The sequence below is a fragment of the Pogona vitticeps genome, chromosome 1, assembly GCF_051106095.1.
Source record: "Pogona vitticeps strain Pit_001003342236 chromosome 1, PviZW2.1, whole genome shotgun sequence".
Classification (NCBI taxonomy): domain Eukaryota; kingdom Metazoa; phylum Chordata; class Lepidosauria; order Squamata; family Agamidae; genus Pogona; species Pogona vitticeps.
Window position 1 is genome coordinate 92,998,028 of NC_135783.1, and position 8,884 is coordinate 93,006,911.

Here is an 8,884-nt window from a genome sequence, read left to right on the forward strand (position 1 = left end):
TAGCAGATTTCATTAACCCAACTTCACCACCACTATACACACTGGAATATTCATTCCACTTATACTCTGCTCGCAATGACATTTCAGACAAGGAACAGTGGTGTACAGGGTGGGAAGGTTCTTGTGGATTTTTAAGAGCAATAGTTTACATCTATCTCAGATAGTTGGTGATTAAAAAGTAATGTGGCATGATAATCAGGACAAATTAGATTTGTCTACTAGAAGAAGCAGGTTTGCAAATGTACCTTGACTTCAGCATCTTCAAAAAAGAAACAATGACTTTAAGGTGTTTGTTCTTCACATCCAAAATGGCTTCCACAGCAGTCTCAAATTCTCTTGTTGCACACCTGTTCAGATTTCACTTATTCCTTCACATTTTTGTCTTCTTTGTTTTTAGCAAGGCGATAATCAGAACAAATGGATGTTGTTTTTGTTTTTACATTGCTGACAAAACATCCCAACATTTTTTTTCCTTCAACACCGGTGCCAAATAAATCATTGTAATGTTCCCCTGAAGTGAATTGAAAATTAATTTACACAGCTGAGATGATCCTCCTAATAACAGGGTACATGGGATGGGGAAATTGGAAATCATTACCCAGCAAACATTATCTGCATTATTTTTTGTAGCTGCTTTAGATTGCATTGTAATAGAAAATTAGGAGACCGGCTGTGAAGAAGTTTAAGAGGGGTCCCCCCGAAGAGCTTCTGCCTCAAAATTGATTCTTTAAGAAAGCATTAAAAAGCTATTGGAATTGATTGCCTGCTAATATAAAGGAAAAACTCTTTGCCACTATTTGAGTTTAAAAAGAGCATCTTCATTCATGCATGTTATTAAAACTACTGGCCTGTAAGCCTCTGTAGATAGATAAAGGATATGGATGGGATATTAAAACAGCAATCTTTACCTTATCTGGGATTTAAAGTTAATATGTCGTTTTTATTAATTTAGAAAGAACCATTAGTTAGGATGTCAAAGAGAAGGTTTACAATTAAAACGCTATAGAATAGAAAAGTCTTTAATAAACAGTAGACCAGGAATCCTCCATTAATCTTCTAAGCACAAGGTGCACCCCAGCTATGAATACACTCTGAATGTGCACTTTTCTTTATTGCCAACTATCCAGTGCTGAAGCAATAAACTCAGAACTGATATAAGCCCTGATTAGCTGTAGCTGTTCCCCTACAAAAGAGAAACTGACCAATCAGATTCCAGTGAACTGGCAAGCGACAGTCTACATTTCAATAGAACAGGAGCGGAACTGCTTTTGTGGGAGTGTTGTCACAGTATTTTTAATGGTGCAGCTGCAATCTTCCTGAGCACACCAGAGCAGCATTTCCCCAAGCAAATGCTGCATCATCATCATCATTTCATTCCAAATTATATAAAAGTACATGGGCACAACTTGAAATATCTGAAGAATGCACAAAAAACATTCGGTGGGGAGGGGAGAAGGGAAATAGTGTGCTGTAGGTAATGGTGGGGAGAAGTGGTACAAAAGTCCATTCTTTGGTTAAACTATTTAGGAAAATGCACAGGAAAAGTGATTAACAAAATGGATATGAATATCTATGTGAAAGTAATAATCATTTAAAGACTTTGAATAAAAAGTTAAGAAAAAGAAATCTCACAAGTCCGTACAAAACATGGGCAAAATATAGGAAGAAAATGTAGCTGGGGCTCAGAAAAGTGCAATGAGAGCAAAACTGAGAGATTTTTTGCATCCCAAAAACTGTACCATTTATTGGAGACACAAGATTATCTGCAGCTCTCTGTCAGATATGGGTTCTCACCTAGTGCATTTAAACCAGCAGTACCCTAGTTACACACCACTGTTTCCTACACAAATACATTAAATATGAAAGGCAATGGAATGCTTGTAGAATTAAACAAGCTGATGTTGCATGGAATCACTGGAACAATGAAAAGAGGTATACTTTGATACTTTGAAATGATTGGAAATGGTTGGCTGGTTTCATTCTGTAATCAAGCATTTTTAGGAATAAATGCCAGCTGTGATGAACAAGGGCTTCTGATTTTTCCCTCAAAATCTATAAAGTTCTGTCGGGCTCTGACCTGACAGCTGTTTCTGTTTGGCATGGGTTCTTCTATAGTTCCAGGAGGTAGCACATGATAATGTGTGAATGACAAGTACACATCCTCAAACACTACTTGTTATGAAAACATGTGCGTCCGCACACAATGGGGGGAGTGCATGAGCCTCATTTCCCCTGGCAACATTTTAAACACACAGAAGCAACAGTCTGAAGAATAACTTTTCACATGAACCAGAAAATGTAAAAAAATCAGCTTTCTCGCTCATGTGGACAGCCTAAATGAAGGGTCAGCCTCTCTCTCTTCAGATTGCCACTTTCATATGATTAAGGCAATGACTGAGAGTTGAGTGGAGGGATGTTATGAAGGAATTTGAGATGACAACCAAATAAAATATCCAACTATCCTTGCATGTTTACAAGTCATAAAGCTAGTGCATGACTGCAAAGATAGCAGAGCTTGGTTGGTATAAACTACTGAAATATACAATGTTCAGTAACTTAAGAGCTTCAGTGCATATTTTCCAGTTCTTGCAAGAAAACAGCATGTGATTGAGCACTGGAGAATGCACAGGAATGTCCACGGGACTGGGAGACTGGTGAAATAACAGAAGAATAATCTATGCATAAATAGTTGCCACATTTATGTTGTTCAAAAGCGGGGTCATACAAATGGGATTGTAACAATTTTATGCTGTGTTGCATTATGTTGCATTATGTGTTGCATTATGGCACAGCAGAATGCCTTCTAAGGCCAAGTACTCATGGTTAAATTACAATTATCTAGCATTCTGCATTTCTCAAGTAGCTCCACAAGACTTCAAACCACACACTTAGGCTCACAGTATTCTGAATCCACATTGTCAACTTTTGTTGAGTCACACATCGTTATCACCATGCTAATCTAGCACGTGCAGGGAAACTATACGTCAAGCACAGAAACCCAAACAAATATAACTGATTATGAGCAACACTAAATGACCAAGAATAATCCTACATAATATTCTGGTGCAGATTTACTTATATACACCATCACAGCTCCAATTCTGAAATTAGTTCAAAAGTAATATTGCAGGTATTTCAACCAGAATGAGGTGTGAAGACTGTTACATACAGCACTGATGTTACCTGTCTGTCATGGGTTTGGAGGGAAAGTTCCATCCTATGGGGAGTGGAAGGCGGGACATCAGGAGGAGGGGCTGTACTGTATATATATGTGGAGTTTGTGTGGAGGAGAAGCTGAAGAAGAGCTGAGAGAAGAAGCTTGAGTGGGAGTCTGTGTGTCAGACAGGGTACTACTGTGTGTCAGTCAGTACCAACCTGATAGGTTCAGGTGTCTGTATGGTTAGCCAGAACTGATAGGTTCAGGGTCTGTGCTTCAAGTTAAGTGTTCTGTGTGAACCAAACTGTGTGTATGTATGATTGAGACTAAGCCACGTTACTGTATCTTATTCACCTGATCATTTTATTTTCCCTGTGTGTTGTTTAAATAAACCTTATTCCTTTATTTGTTAAAAATCCATCCCTGGTCTGTGTGACTTCTTATAGGGAATGGTTGGTGGCAGCTTAGTGAAACTGTGGCATATCCCAGTAGGTCTGGGTTTGTCACATTGATTGGTGTCCAGCGTGTGGGATACGACTGGTCCAGTTGTCCAGTGGTACAACAAAGCCTTGGCAAGTGTGCCCAGAGCAAGGGGGGGTCTAGTCAGGGACAATCTGAGAGCACGTAGGTAATCTTCTAGGTGTACCTCACGGGGAGGTGCGCTAGTAGAAGAACGTGTAACCTCAGATTGGGGACTAGATTAGGGAGCTCTGAGGCAGCCTGTTTTGGCGGGAAAAAAGCTGAGGCAAAACTGTGTAGTAGCAGTGATCTAGCCTGCCTGCTGAGAGGCCTAGCAGAGGGGGGTAGACTCTGGCTCGCAACTGTTGCAAGTTAGTGCTGAAGAACAGCAGTAATCTATAGAAAGCTGGTTCTGAGGCAAAAGAAAAAAAAAAGTGGTCGCTTTATTTTGAGGCTTGACTTTTGAAAGCAGCCTATTCGGGGGGGGGGGTTATGCCCTTGACTCAAAGCCAAATGGCAGAAATGGGTGAAGTGAAAGACCCCCAGGTTGACCAAGGTTCTGAGGATGAATTTGGCTCAGTGCAGGGTGACAGCACGGGAGAACAGAACCCAGAGCTCAGAAAAATACTCCTAGCCCAACAGCATGAACTGAGGGTGAGGGAAATGGAGGAAAGGGAAAGAGAGAAACAACGGCAATTTGAATTGGAATTGCAGAGAGAGAAAATGGCGTTTGAGTTAAGAAAATTGGAACTGATGAATCAGAACAATAATAACAATAGGGATTCTGAGGGAGGCCAATTGTCTAAAGCTGACCTGAAGAAATTCCCTGTGTACCACAAGGGAGATTGTCCTGAAGTGTTCTTTTCCCTAGTGGAAAGAGCGTTTGTGGACTTCTCAGTAAGGGAAACTGAGAAGATGACCATCATGCGATCTCTAATCAGTGGCAGCCTTGCAGAAGTCTATGCAGAGATGCCAGAGGAACTGATGAAAGATTTTGCAGAGTTTAAAAAACTGGTGTTTGCCAGACATGGGATAAATGCGGAACAGCTGAGGCAAAGATTCAGGTCAATTACCAAGAAACCAGAGCAGACTTTTACCCAAGTGGGGGCCCAATTGGTGAGGCTGCTAGAGAAATGGCTATCTCAGGAGGGGACAGAGACCTTTCAGCAGCTCAAAGACTTGATAGCGCTGGAACAGTTCTATTCAGTCCTGTATGGGGAACTGAAATTCCAGGTGAGGGAAAGGAAACCGAAATCTGTGGCAGAAGCAGCAGAGATCGCAGATTTTATTTATCAAATAAGAAAACCCTTAGGTGCTGAGTGGAAATCTGTAGACAAACCCAGAGAAACCTACAGCAAGTACTCTCAGGGACCAGGGAAAAGCCAGCAAGGGGGAGGGGCCCATGTTGAAGGGAAGCCCTCAGAGATGAAACCACAAAGACCTCAGATTTTGGAGGGAAAACCAAAACCAGAGGAGAAAGACTCCAAGTACAGCAGAAAATGTTATTTCTGTCAAGGAAAGGGCCATCTAATCTCAGAGTGTGAGAAATTAAAGCAGCTAAAGGGAAATTTGCCTCATGATTTGGCCAAGAGCAAAAGGCAGACGCCACTCTCCAAAAGTGTTTTGAAAAGGTGACAGACACCCAGCTAACACCTGAAACCCCAGCGAGATTTCGAGAGAAAAAGGGAATTTTATATAGAGAGACCCTGATGAATATCTCAAAAGGGGGAGATGGGATCAGAAGTCAGCTAGTGGTACCTGAAAAGTATCGCCCCATGATCTTACAAAGGGGGCACTCTGACATGTTTGCTGCGCACTTAGGGGTGAACAAAACACAGCAGAGGATCACACAGAATTTTTACTGGCCTGACATAGGGAAGCAGATCAGGGAGTTCTGTAAACAATGTGATGTGTGTCAAAGGCAGGGGAATAACCGCGACAGGACCAAAGCAAAGTTGTGCCCTTTGCCTGTGATTGACACTCCGTTCAAATGCATAGGGGTGGATATTGTGGGACCTTTGCCCAAGGCCACAAAGAGGGGGAACAGGTTCATTCTCACCATTGTGGACCATGCCACGAGGTACCCTGAAGCCATTCCCTTGACTAACATTGAAACTAACACAGTGGCAGATGCCTTGGTGGGGTATATGTCCAGGATGGGATTTGCCTCAGAAATAATCACAGATTTGGGCGCATCGTTCACATCGAAGCTCATGAAACGGTTATGGCAAATCTGTGGCATTAAGCACAAGGAAACCACTGCCTATCACCCTGAAAGTAATGGGTTAACTGAGAAGTTCAATGGGACTCTAATGCGCATGATTAGGGCTTACTTGGCAGAGAATCCAAACAATTGGGAAGCTGCAATCCCTTTTGTTTGCTTATCGATCAGTGCCACAAGCCAGTACCGGGTTCAGTCTGTTTGAACTTTTATTTGGGAGAAGGGTGAAAGGGCCCCTTGATTTGATCAAACAAAATTGGGAGCAGATCACCCAGGATGACCCACAAGACGTTGTGACATACATAGACTCTTCAAGGAATGACCTAAAGAGAAACCTAGAGCTAGCAGCAGAGACCCTGCAAGCTCAAAAGGTCAGAAAGAAAGCTTGGGATTACCAGCAAGCCAGGGAGAGGCACTTTAACACAGGGGAGGGAGTGCTTTGGCCTAGGCTCTGCAAAGAGAACAAACTGCAGCTGGGTAGCCCAGAAATAAAATACTTGGGTCACATAGTAGGGGGAGGAGTGATAAAACCCCTCAAGGCCAAGATAGAAGCAGTTCGTGATTGGCCCAGACCCAGCACCAAGAAAAAAGTCAAATCATTTCTTGGGTTGGTGGGCTACTACAGAAAGTTCATCCCGAGGTTTAGCGAGATTGCGGCTCCGCTGACCGATCTGACGAGGAAGAAGACTGATGACCGCATCCCGTGGACCAGCGACTGTGAGGAGGCATTCCAGAGGTTGAAGCAGGCGCTCATCAATTATCCAGTGCTGCGTGCTCCAGACTTCGACCGGGAGTTCATCATATACACCGATGCGTCTAACAGCGGGGTAGGAGCAGTTCTTTGCCAGGAGGATGAGAATGGTGACCAGCATCCAGTGTCCTACCTGAGTAGGAAACTCCAGAAAGGTGAGAGACATTTGGCAACCATGGAAAAGGAGTGCCTGGCCATAGTCTACGCGATCCAGAAGGCCAAGCCTTACATCTGGGGAAGACATTTTGTTCTGTGCACTGACCATTCACCACTGCAATGGTTAAAGACAATGAAAACCCACAATAGCAAACTTATGAGGTGGGCTTTAAACCTGCAAGACTATGACTTTGAAGTGAAGGTGGTCAGAGGGTCAGTGAACTGTGTTGCTGACGCCTTGTCAAGAAGACCTGAAGAATGAAGACGGCGAAAGAAACATGGACTATGTATATATTTTGATGACAAAAAGTTAAATGTACCTGTTTATTAAACATGCGTGGTTTGTATGAATAAAGGTAACTTGATGTATTGAAAATGGTAAATGTTTAACTTAGAGTGTAAGTATAAGTAAGTATGATATTGTATGTATAACTGTTTTTGTGTGTTTTAACCAGGTTGTTTTTTGGAGAAAAGCACCTTAGCTTTCCCCCTACAAAACAACTTATAAAGAGGGGAGGTGTTACATACAGCACTGATGTTACCTGTCTGTCATGGGTTTGGAGGGAAAGTTCCATCCTATGGGGAGTGGAAGGCGGGACATCAGGAGGAGGGGCTGTACTGTATATATATGTGGAGTTTGTGTGGAGGAGAAGCTGAAGAAGAGCTGAGAGAAGAAGCTTGAGTGGGAGTCTGTGTGTCAGACAGGGTACTACTGTGTGTCAGTCAGTACCAACCTGATAGGTTCAGGTGTCTGTATGGTTAGCCAGAACTGATAGGTTCAGGGTCTGTGCTTCAAGTTAAGTGTTCTGTGTGAACCAAACTGTGTGTATGTATGATTGAGACTAAGCCACGTTACTGTATCTTATTCACCTGATCATTTTATTTTCCCTGTGTGTTGTTTAAATAAACCTTATTCCTTTATTTGTTAAAAATCCATCCCTGGTCTGTGTGACTTCTTATAGGGAATGGTTGGTGGCAGCTTAGTGAAACTGTGGCATATCCCAGTAGGTCTGGGTTTGTCACAAAGACGACCTCTATTCAAAAGACATACAGTCTTTTTAATAGTTGGGTGCAATGTTCCCTCTAAGCTGTGAAGCCTCACAGCACTGCACCAGTCCACTAGATTTGCAGCCAGTGCTACCACCCATTTGGTTCTGGCCATGTCCGGAACCCTGTGTGCAGGGAGTGGGGTTTCTGCTAGTGGAAAATTGAATACAATCAAATAGCAGTGTATGCTCAATTTTCCATGCGCACGGAGCAGAATCCCCACCCTGCTCATGCAGGGTTTTGCCCACAAATGTAACCAAATGGGTGGCAACATTGGCTGGGGGTGCACCAAACTAATACAGCACTGTTTGGCTACATGGCCACACAGCTCAAAGGGAACATCAGGTGGGTGTATTTCAGATATTTTCCAGATGGCTCTTGGATTGTGCAGATGGGAACTTCGCCCTAAACGTTGCTCTGGTGATGAGCCTTTGGCGGATATATGTTGTGGAATTGGTTACTAAATGAGCAAAGTTAAGTTGGGATAGTGTCTTGCAGTGCATCCACACATCAATTTGCTATCATATTGACCATCACAATTAGAGATGGGCATGAATGTAACAATGAATCACCAAATTTGTTTTTAAAAAGTTAATCCATCAATTTGTTTTTGTATGCATCAATGCCTCCAACGAATCACAAATCAATGATTTTTAAGCTATGTTTGATGTGTTGATTGGTATGGCTATAAAAAGGCTCCCAAGGCAACTAAATATACCAAAATGGCAGGGAAGCTACTTCTGCCTCTCTTCTACAATCTCTCCATTTTTGGTGAATTTTGGGTCTCAAATGTCTGAGTTATGAATCCACAAAGAGGGACCCCCAAAGGGGTTTCCCCCAGGCACCTAGAGACAACAAGATCACAGAGAAGCTTCCCATGATTTTCCTCTGCAGTCCCTCTAAGTTTGGTGAAGACTGAGTTTCCCCAAGCCAGCTACAGTACTAAAGGACACTTTCCTGGGGGCCCCACTTTGTGGGTGTATAATGTGGATGTCTAAACCCAATCTTCACTAAACTTGGAAAAATCATAGACAAGATGGAGTAGAAGTGTCTCTGTAATGTTGGTGTCTCTAGGTGCATGGGAGAAATGTTC

At 42.7% G+C, this 8,884-nt stretch overlaps 1 protein-coding gene across 1 annotated transcript in view; it reads right to left on the bottom strand.

Moving 5' to 3' along the window:
• Positions 1-8,884, bottom strand: part of LOC144586492 (uncharacterized) — a 1,082,363-nt gene that overhangs the window by 1,032,427 nt on the left and 41,052 nt on the right. The window lies entirely within an intron of this gene.